Source organism: Anser anser (genome assembly GCF_964211835.1).
Source record: "Anser anser genome assembly, chromosome: 7".
In the NCBI taxonomy this organism is placed as follows: domain Eukaryota; kingdom Metazoa; phylum Chordata; class Aves; order Anseriformes; family Anatidae; genus Anser; species Anser anser.
This window is the reverse complement of record NC_139727.1, coordinates 34,968,581-34,978,328: the sequence shown is the minus strand read 5'-3', so window position 1 is coordinate 34,978,328 and position 9,748 is coordinate 34,968,581.

Genomic DNA, 9,748 nt, shown 5'->3' with positions numbered 1-9,748 from the left:
ACCTTCTGAGATGGAGCACAGTTTGTCTTTCTGCTGGTATTTTGGTTTCATAGATGACAAGGATAGCGTGGCATTTTTTTATTTTATATTTTTCTAAAAGTAGCTGCACGGTAAGGAGATAAGTGGACTTCAAAGGGCTAAATACCAATCAGAAGATGGAAGATGGCCACACATAAAGCTATGCTGCTTCTGCAAACCCCTTTAGTAGCCAGACAAGGTCACTGATCAGGGTAATTTGCAGGAAAAGTCAATTTCTCAAGTACCCAAGGCAGGTGTTGTGCCATTCTGTGACAATTTACTGAAACTAAATTGAGGAAGTTGAAAAAAGCAAAGGTCGTGAACCATGGGAGAAACAAGGGAAGCAAATCTCTTTGACTGTAGTTTTAACTCCTTTTCAACCGAAGAGTATTTACAAACTCCCGAGCCTGTTTCCACTTTAAATAAAATCACACGTTTGTAATGCATAACCCATTTATGAAAAACTGGGCTAAAACCACGTTGCACAGTGAGGGACTGTGAAGGATGGCTAAGGAAAACACACAGTGATTCATAAGCAACGTTTACCGCAATAAAAGGGAAATGAAGAAGCTAGCCCTTTCACTTGGACACATTTCTCAGTTTTCGTGGTGACAAAACGCTGGATGGGTTTCCTTCCAGCCCCAGATCTTGCCACGAGCTTTTTTTGGGACGTGGCTGGGACCTGAGCACGCCTGACGGACAAAGTGGGCGCCGTTCCTGGGGTTGGCAATTCCTTGTGTCCTTCCAGCCTTGGTGATGCTGATTGCTCAGCACCGCTCATCAACAAAGTGGTCCTCCAGGAAAGGGCTGCTGAGGGTCCCCATGCCACTGGGACTTAGTGCTAGTGAGCAAGGCTGTGAAAAGGAGCAAAGATCATATAGGCCCTCTCTCAGCAAACTTCCACTCCAAAAAGAGCTCCACAAATCCCATTTCTCTGGCATTTGGAAGAGAAAAAGTCCAGCCCCTGGTGGTCTGAATGCCACTGCAGCTTGAGAGCTGGTGACCCCATGCAGTGCAGGAGATGTTTGAGTACAAAGAGCAGTCTGGTGCCTAGCTGCCAGTGGCGTGTAACACCCAGACAACCCAAAATGGCTTTTTTCTACCAAGAAGGAGGAGGAAAAAAAAATAAAAAATCATGTTATCACTTTTGCTCCTGTGCTCCTAAATGAACAAATAGTGCTCATAGTTGTGTCGATGACATAAGCACAAAAGTACCTTTCCTTCCTGATCCCTGCTACGAGATTATTTATTTTATGCTCCATTTTCACAGGTCATTGGTGACATTTAGCCATGCCTCTCACCATGAAGCCTGGGAAGTTTATGGGGCAGCAAAAAATCGTTCTCTCTACTTGTTTCCAGTGGGCTGGCATCCAAATCTAACAAGGATAAAGTTCCCCAAATACTTCCTTGAAGAGAGTATTTCCAAAGGTCAGCTTTGAATACGTAGACACGGAGGAAGTAATAGGATTGGAAAGTCAGGGAAATGCTGTTGGTGTACTTGGTAGAGTTTGTATGTGTATGGCAGCTGAGACTGACCTTCCTGTGAACATGAATGACTAGAAAATGGTTTTGAATGGGGCATCAGTGCTACTTTTGACGTTTGCAGATGACAAAGAGGAGAGTCAAGGCTCTGGCTGGGGTTGCTGGCTCACAGCTTCCAGGCAGGGAAAGTTCAGACTCTGGAGCTCATGTTTAGCCTACCTTGGGTCTTCTGCAGATGAAAGGTGTGGTACGGTCCCTTGGGCGCATGGGGCTGGTGTAAGATGTGGGCGTAGGCAATGTCTGGCTGTCTGGAGGGTGGGTAAGAGCTCAGCTGTTCAACACCTAACATGTGAAGGAGGAAGCAGAAGCATTTATACAACAGTGCGTTGGGGGATGTGCACAGTCTGGAAAAACCATAAAAGGGGAGAAATCCAGTTCCACCAGAAACAACCCACACAGGTGGACCTTGAATGCCAAAGGAAAAGATATTATTTAGGAAATCAACAGTGAATGGATGCAACCAGTTGTTTATGGTAGTGCACAGCAGCAACTCCGCACTGCGGATACCTGGTGAAGATGTGAATCTGTAACAGCTGTGGAAATAGCCATGAGAATTTGGGAGATGTCTCTATCCTGCCAGACCAATAGCCAAGACTGAACAGAGAGCTAGGAAAGGGCACTGAAAAATATTGGTTCTCACTGATACTTTGCAAGGCTTTGTAAATAAAAAGCCTTGAGCAATCAAAGACGTAGCAATCACACTACTGCAGTTCCTGAAAGGAAACTCATTTGTTCCAGCTTCTGCTTTTTTCACTGCTTTTGCCCCTTTCCTTTTCCGTGGTGACCAACCTGGACCAGCAGCCCCAAGCTCCAGCCGTGCCGTTGTTGTGCACACCCAGCAAAGTCCCGTAAAAGCCAACTTCTCTTTGTCTGCAGGTCTTAGAAACAGTTTGGGAGTTACTGAGCTGGGAGTGATCGTCCCATTTCGTGGCTTTGGTTCTCTCCCACAGTACAGAGGGCTGAGTGGAAAGATTCATTTAGATACCGAGAGGATGTAATTAACCTCCCAAATGACTCCAGCCCCGCCACTGCATCCCTTTGGCTGGCTGAGGGTCTCTTTATGACACCAGCAGGTAACTGCTTTGTGTGCTTGGGCTATTCCCAAGTGCTGCTGTTCATATCAGCTTCTCGGTCAGACCTTCTAGAAATACAATCTGTGAATTCCTTGTAAGTGCAAGACTATTTTTATTTAGCTCTTTCAGGGCCCCACTGCCTGAAAACCAATACAGTTGTTTAACTTTTAGGAAAAGAGCCCTAATCTCTCTTGCTTCAATCCCATGTCTTTTACATCCTGAGACTGGAAACAATCTATATCCTAAACAGTCGACGTTTCAGGAATGTTAAATCAGGAGGCTCTATCTGCAGTGGGCAAGAGGACATGAGTTAGTTAGTCAGGCAAATAAACAAACACGGTAAAACACACAAATAAAGCCACCACACCTGCAGGAATGTTAGATATGTTAAAAGGGGTTGCATCCCTAGGCGAACTGCGCTGGTTCACTTTTCATCACCAGTGGCCATGTTACACATGCAGCTGGTGACATTACTTAGCCTCCAGCAAGGTCAGAGCAGGCGGTGGAGTGAACAGAGGAAGAACTGTTCCCCTGTTTGTAGCAAAAACATGGTCAGAAGCGATTTGAACTCCAGCTGCAACTTGGCCTGCTTAATGATATCTAAGCAATACCATCGCTAAGGGCCAGCTTCCCTTTCTTGTCGAAGCATCTCACTTCCACAAGGCCACCTTTAAAACAAAGATACATTTAAAACATCTTTTTATCTCACAAAGTTTGTTTTTATAGGTTTCCCAGAAGTGAACTACAGCAACATGATTATTCGGTGATGGGTTACAATGGAGTTTCTGTTACACTTTGCAGGCATTAGGATGAAGTTACCAGGCTGTGTGGCAGACCAAAGTTAGAGGGAGAGGTTTTGAAGACGCTTCGCAGCACATGGTTCACTTCAGTGCTTACTGGGGCTCTCTGATATGCCCATACACCTACATAGAGCTCATCTGAAGGACATCTGCCTGACTGCTGTGGCATCTGAGCACCTTTAAAATCTGGACGGAGATCTTTGAGAATGCTATGGTAATAATAAAGGCAATTCCCCCAGACCAAGAGAACTAAATGAGGACTTAAAACACAGGGTGATGTGCCTGAACCTGTCCCTGTTATGTGCCATGAAATACACCATACACAGCGTACCTTTAATGCAGAAGTTATTATTTATCTGATTTCCTTTAATGGGGATGAATAGGAATTCGGAAGCAAGTTAGTTGTATTGCCTGGTCGTTAGCTTTAATCCAAGGCACTACCTGAAAGACATCGATCCTTCTGAAAAACTTCAAGTTTTGCCAATTGCTAAAGGGGTTAACAGAGGCTGTGCATGAGGAAGATAACCTAGGTTTAAAAAAACTATAGTCATCATTGTTCATTTATTCTCTTTACTGAGGTAATTTAATTATCATATAGACACAAACATTTGCTCCCATGCTGGGCTCTTCACATCTGTTAGTAGAGATTTGATTAGGTCTACACAAATGTGCTAGATTATACCATCTAGTTGGTGAAATTCAAGCCACCTGGATATTTTAGCAACATCAATAAGAATAATTCTCTTTTTCCAAATCAGTAAATCCAAGATATATTAAAAAGAATTAATTAATGAGTACCAGATAGGCAAAACAAACATTTGACAATGAATCATATTATCAAAGGTTTTGTGGGAGATCCCTCTCAGCTTATGTTTAGATGTCAAATTATATTACCAAAACTAAACAATCTGTTAAACCGATCTCTTAATGCAATAAGTCTCAGCACCATACTCTCCTTTTCCTGAAGTCCTTCATGATAGTGGCGTTAAGGACAACAGTAGTTAAAGCACGAGCAATAATGTTACATTAGCAAGTCATTACTATGAAATAGCTGACTCCTAATATTTTTAGTGCCATTAAAGTTTTCTTTTCTTTCTTTTTTTTTTCTTTTTCATTTTTTTTTTTTTATCTTGTAGGGCCTGGTGATGGATAGTGTTAATCACCCAAGGAGCCATTAGGCATGTGAGTCAAGCCGGTGCGACTGCACAGAGAATTAACGCCCTCAGTGTGCATTCCGGGGTTATGCTTTCAGAAAGGGAATGACCCAAAAAAACTCACATGGAATTTGCAGTAAATGCAGCTGTTAAGATTACATAAAATAATTTAAAAAATAAAAAGAGGGGAGAGAAAGAAGCTGTTGTCCGCTGGAGGACTGCTCTCAAAGTTAGTTTAGTGACTTACACAGATGTGTCATTCTTTTTTTTTTTTTTTAATATTTTATTTCTTCAGAAGGAAACTACTGAAATTAAGTTAGGTAAAGTTGTTTGTTTTTTCTTCTTTTTCTTCTCCTTTTTTTTTTTTTTAAAAAAAAAAAAAGCTGTTAGCTGAAGTCAGAGGGCCAACAAGCCTTCAGTCTGGAAGCATTTATGAAAACACTTTACTTTAGTCACTTAAGTGCTTGTGCAGACATAGAACCCTTTGACTTAATTTTTAGCAAGTTCTTCAGACTGGAAGACGTGAAAGGCACAGCGGTCAAACTGGCAAGTGGGAGCAGTTCCTAGCCCTCCGTAAATGCGATAACTGAGTTCTTGGGCACGTGTACATTGGTTCCGCTCCCAGTGTGCCTGTTACAAAACATCTAACCCAGTGAAGGTATTACTTCTTTGTTTTGGTCTTTTCCTGATCAAGGCTGAGCAGTGTGGGGTATTCTGGACGAAGCTTTTTCTCTTTGCATGAAGACTCCTGGCCATGATCATGAAGGTGCTGCCTTCAGCCTGTTTTCCAGAGGACTTCTGCTCCGAAGGAGTCACACAAGTTCAACGTAGCTCCTTCCGACGTAGGACTGGAATCGGGTCAGAGAAGAGGTGATGTTTCTGTCACATCTGCGCTCTCTGCTCACGGGTCCCACCAGACTTCATTAGACTTCCAATGGCGTGGTGACACCAGGGGTAAGGACCCAAGGGATTGTTGGTAACCAAAGAAAAGCGTTTGTCTAGGCACAGTCTTGTCAGAAGTGGTGTTAAGGCTTATGTTATAACTTGTCACTGCAAGAGCAAGTTGGAGTAAAAGCTTTCTAAATCCATATAATCGTACTTAATTGTTTACATAATGAAATTATTTTTAAAAGAAAATAATGGAATGACGATGATTCAGCCATAAAAATTTCCTTATAAATCTCCAAACTAGCCTCTTCTGGGAGGATTCATTATCAGGTGGATGTGTCTTTACTCTGAGGTAGCTAGATATTTATGAAATGTGCCCAGCACATAAAAACACCTAATGCGGAAAGCAAACACATGGCAAACCTATCGTGTCACAGCCTTGGGAACCCCGCAAAAGCTATCAGGCTTGCCTTGGCCTATTTATTCCAAATGAATATAAAAGAAAGGAGAGTTATATTCATGAATACACGGATTATGGAGAGACACTGGAGATGTTCATGGGGCTGAAAACTTAGTCTAAAGCTGTATTTTTGCTATCGATCGCATTGAACTCAGGAAGGGGGGAGGCTTATGAGTGGTGATTTATGCTCTTGGTCTTCTGCTGACAGCAGGTTGGGGCAGAGTCCATCTGGATACCTGTTTTTTGCTGGTTTTCTGTGAAGTTCTTAGAAAATCAGTGTTTCTTTTCTTCCGTTTTTAAAAAGTAGCAGGATTTTTTTAAAATGCTTTAGTAATGTAAATGGAAATTTACATTTGGTGGGTGTTTCAAATATTTTATTTTGTGTCGGTATTCGTATTCAAAGTTTAAGTATTTTAATGCATGTGACTGTGCTTAATTCCTGTGTTGAAAGCAACCAGAATAATTATTGGTTTAGTTAATTTATTGCATTCTGAGTTGTGCTCCACAACACAGCTAGTCACGGGGCTCGAGGTTCGCAAAACTGCAGGAGCCTTATGGCACCGCTTCAGGTTCTTTTCCCAACTTCATTACGGGCTGGATATGACTCAAAATCATATCTTATTAACCTGAGTGCAAATTACATGGGGAACAGTGTTACAGAAGGAACTAAACATTGGAAAGACGGATCCTCCACGGTACTTACAGCATCTTGTTTTACTATGTACAATAGCAAAGTCTTCCCACCCTGTTCAAAACAGCAGTCTGCAAGTTTCCTATGTGATCACACACTTCCTGCATAGGTGTGGCCTACAATTCCGGTAACAATTAATAACAATAATAATAATAAAATAATAATAATGGTAAAGTCCCCAGTTTAAGACTTCTTATTTATGTATGTAATTATTTGAAAAAGACTTAAAAAAAAAATTCTGCAGGACCTTTTATCTGTAGGATTCTGCTCTGTCTTCTGACAGTAAAAACACCTGAATTCCTCCTCTCCCCACTACACCATATCCTAGGGCAGTCAAGGAGCATCTTCCAAAGTGAAACATTAGTACAGATGCATCAGCTTTTATGAAATTCTGGTTCTTGCTCATAGGGCGGGTTGCATTTGAATAACATATGCAACATTTTATAGTGGTTGGAGATTACTTCATTTATTAAGGAAAGATAAAAACTAATTGTCATTAGGATAATTAGAGTAAAAGAAACTGAGAAGTAGAAGAGGTACACTTTACAACAGGGAAGATACTACATGAATGGATTTGGAAAAGTGCAGATTTAAAGGATTTGATTGCTGAACTTGCACACAAAAAATATTACAAAAAAATATTGATTGGAGTTTCTCCAGTGCTCGAGCCGAGAAACGTATGGATATGATCTGCAGATGTATGAGGTCTCTGTTCTGCTCCAACAGGCAAAAACCAAACTGCGGACATGTGCGGGTGACCTGTGCAGCAACCAGTTTGGTGGTTCTGGACCTAGGCAGACCTTCTGTATGCTCCCAGACCACCACGAGGCACAGGCAACCACTGTGGCACCAGGGATGGGGCCAGGGCTCATAAGGGAGAGTGGAGGCTGTAGCACAGGGAAGGCTCAGTGCCTGTGCTTTAACAAAGTGTAGGTAGTCAGAGCTGCTGCAGGAATATTAAAATGCAAATGGCCCAATTAGAGAGCTTACTTTTCTAGATCTGCCCTTCCTGAGTCTCAGAGAAGCACTAGTGTGAATTTGTCTTTTGTACTGATAAAGCACCCTGTTAATAAAAAGTTGCTGGTTGTCTACAGCAAATAGGTTGTTGATAGGAGCAGCAGAAAGTCTAGAATATCTTTAAATGGGCTACATATTGAATTCTATAAATATTGGGCTCTCTGATTATGGAGGATCAAAGGCAAAAAGAACTGATTGATACTGAGCCCTTAAAAATCAATTCTTTAGGAAAATGCTTGCCCTTATTTAGTCTTTTGGAATAATAAATGATGAAGTGATTTCAGCTGTAAGAGACACATTGTGGACAGCTGCTGGTCGTGAGTTCAGACATATTATTGTTAAGAGGTAACAATAGCACAGATTTTAATTGAAGAATAACTGGTCAGAAGGGGGGAAAAAAAAGGAGTTAAACAGTTTTATGAGAAACAGCAGTCAGGTACAGACTGCTCACCAAGCAGGCCAAACCTATGCAGGATCTTAGTTTCACTGTTCCAAATGAGGATGGTTTACACAGCATATTTGTCCACAGAATGATTCATATTAAACATTTTTCATTGTACTTTTAACTATTTTTAAAAGTAGTCTTGGGAAGGGCTTAGCTTACTTGATAGTAATCTAGAAAGACAGAAAATAGGCCTTCTTGCCAGTTTGTGGTTAATTATGGTAAACTGCTATCTGTAATTTACTCCTGCCCATAATGGAAAAGAGAGTTTTGCTCAAATGTGCATTATATTACATGAGGTTACATCCCATGTGGTGACATGGCATTGTGTAACTTCATACAACCAGATAGAATGGGACATGTTTTTTCAATGTATCAGAACAGAATGCAGGGATACTTTCTGGTAGAAAAGACGTTTAGAGAGGACCCATTTCTACAAGCCTGATTTATGCAAAATAGCAGTTTCTAATGGAATTGCTAATCGCCATGTTTTTCTGCAGCTCTTGCAGAAGTAAATCCAGAGTATCTTTTAATTGGAAACCTTTCTTTATGGTCTTCAGATGTTTATAAATATGCACAACCTAATCTGATTAGGGCCAGACTCTACATGCTGCCTGCCCTGACAAAACAGGAGAAAGTTCTTGCCTGCAGCGTGTGAATTGTGTTCCACTCTGTGTCTCTTCTTGCATTCTGGTATTTCAATATCTGAAGACTTTTAGTAAAGTATTAAAAAACTGCCAATTCTTTGTTCCCCCATCTTCTTCTAGAGAAAGAAGTAAATCTGCTAGTAAGTGGGTAAAGATAATGGGAAAATTTTTGAGTTCCCCCCCCCCCCCCCCCAAAATGCACTTTAGTCGAAATAAAAATATTTCACACAATGGTATCAACTTTAAGGAGAATATGGATCAGAAGGGAAAAGTAGAATGTGATTCTTCCAAAGCTTGCAAGACGTAAGCTTTCATTTTTGAAGCAGAGATCTTTTAAATTTGTGCTGCTTTAAGTATTGCAATGACCAAACTGAAATTTTTCATTGTAGGTGAATATAATATTTCAGTTGGTTAAAGGAAAGCCATGGGGAACTTCTAATTTTATGTCTTTCATTCCACATATGAATTCAATCATATTTTAGCGTAGTGTAGTGCTTCATGAAACAGAACGTCTGTCCTCCACACAGGTTCAGCTTGGGGAATTTCACTTACTGCTAAGCAGCTCTGTGTGATATTAAAATTGCCTAACTAACTTCCACATAGGTCTCGGATTCGTTGTTTGGCTCTATGCCTTTCAAACTGGCTAGCCAGTAGGAAACAGTAGACTTTGAATATGAGCTGAAATTTGGACTGTCTGCATACATCCTTCCATCCCTTTCATGAGACTCATTTTGTGGCTCACTTACATTGACCATTATTAAGTCCTGTAACAGCTTCCAAGTGAAATTTTGGCTCATCTGGCTTAATGGCATCTTATGAAACAAAAAAGGACAGATTTTTAGGTGTCTATATGTGGGCTGGGACCTCTTTCCACCTCCTCACTTCTCATCCCCAAGAGGTACATAATATGACCAAGAGTTGGTGGTGAAATCATAAAAATTCATCACTTGTTCACAGTGTGCAAGTCATGATCAGGAAGACAATTTTTTAGTGTAAGGTAATGTTGACCTTAGCAG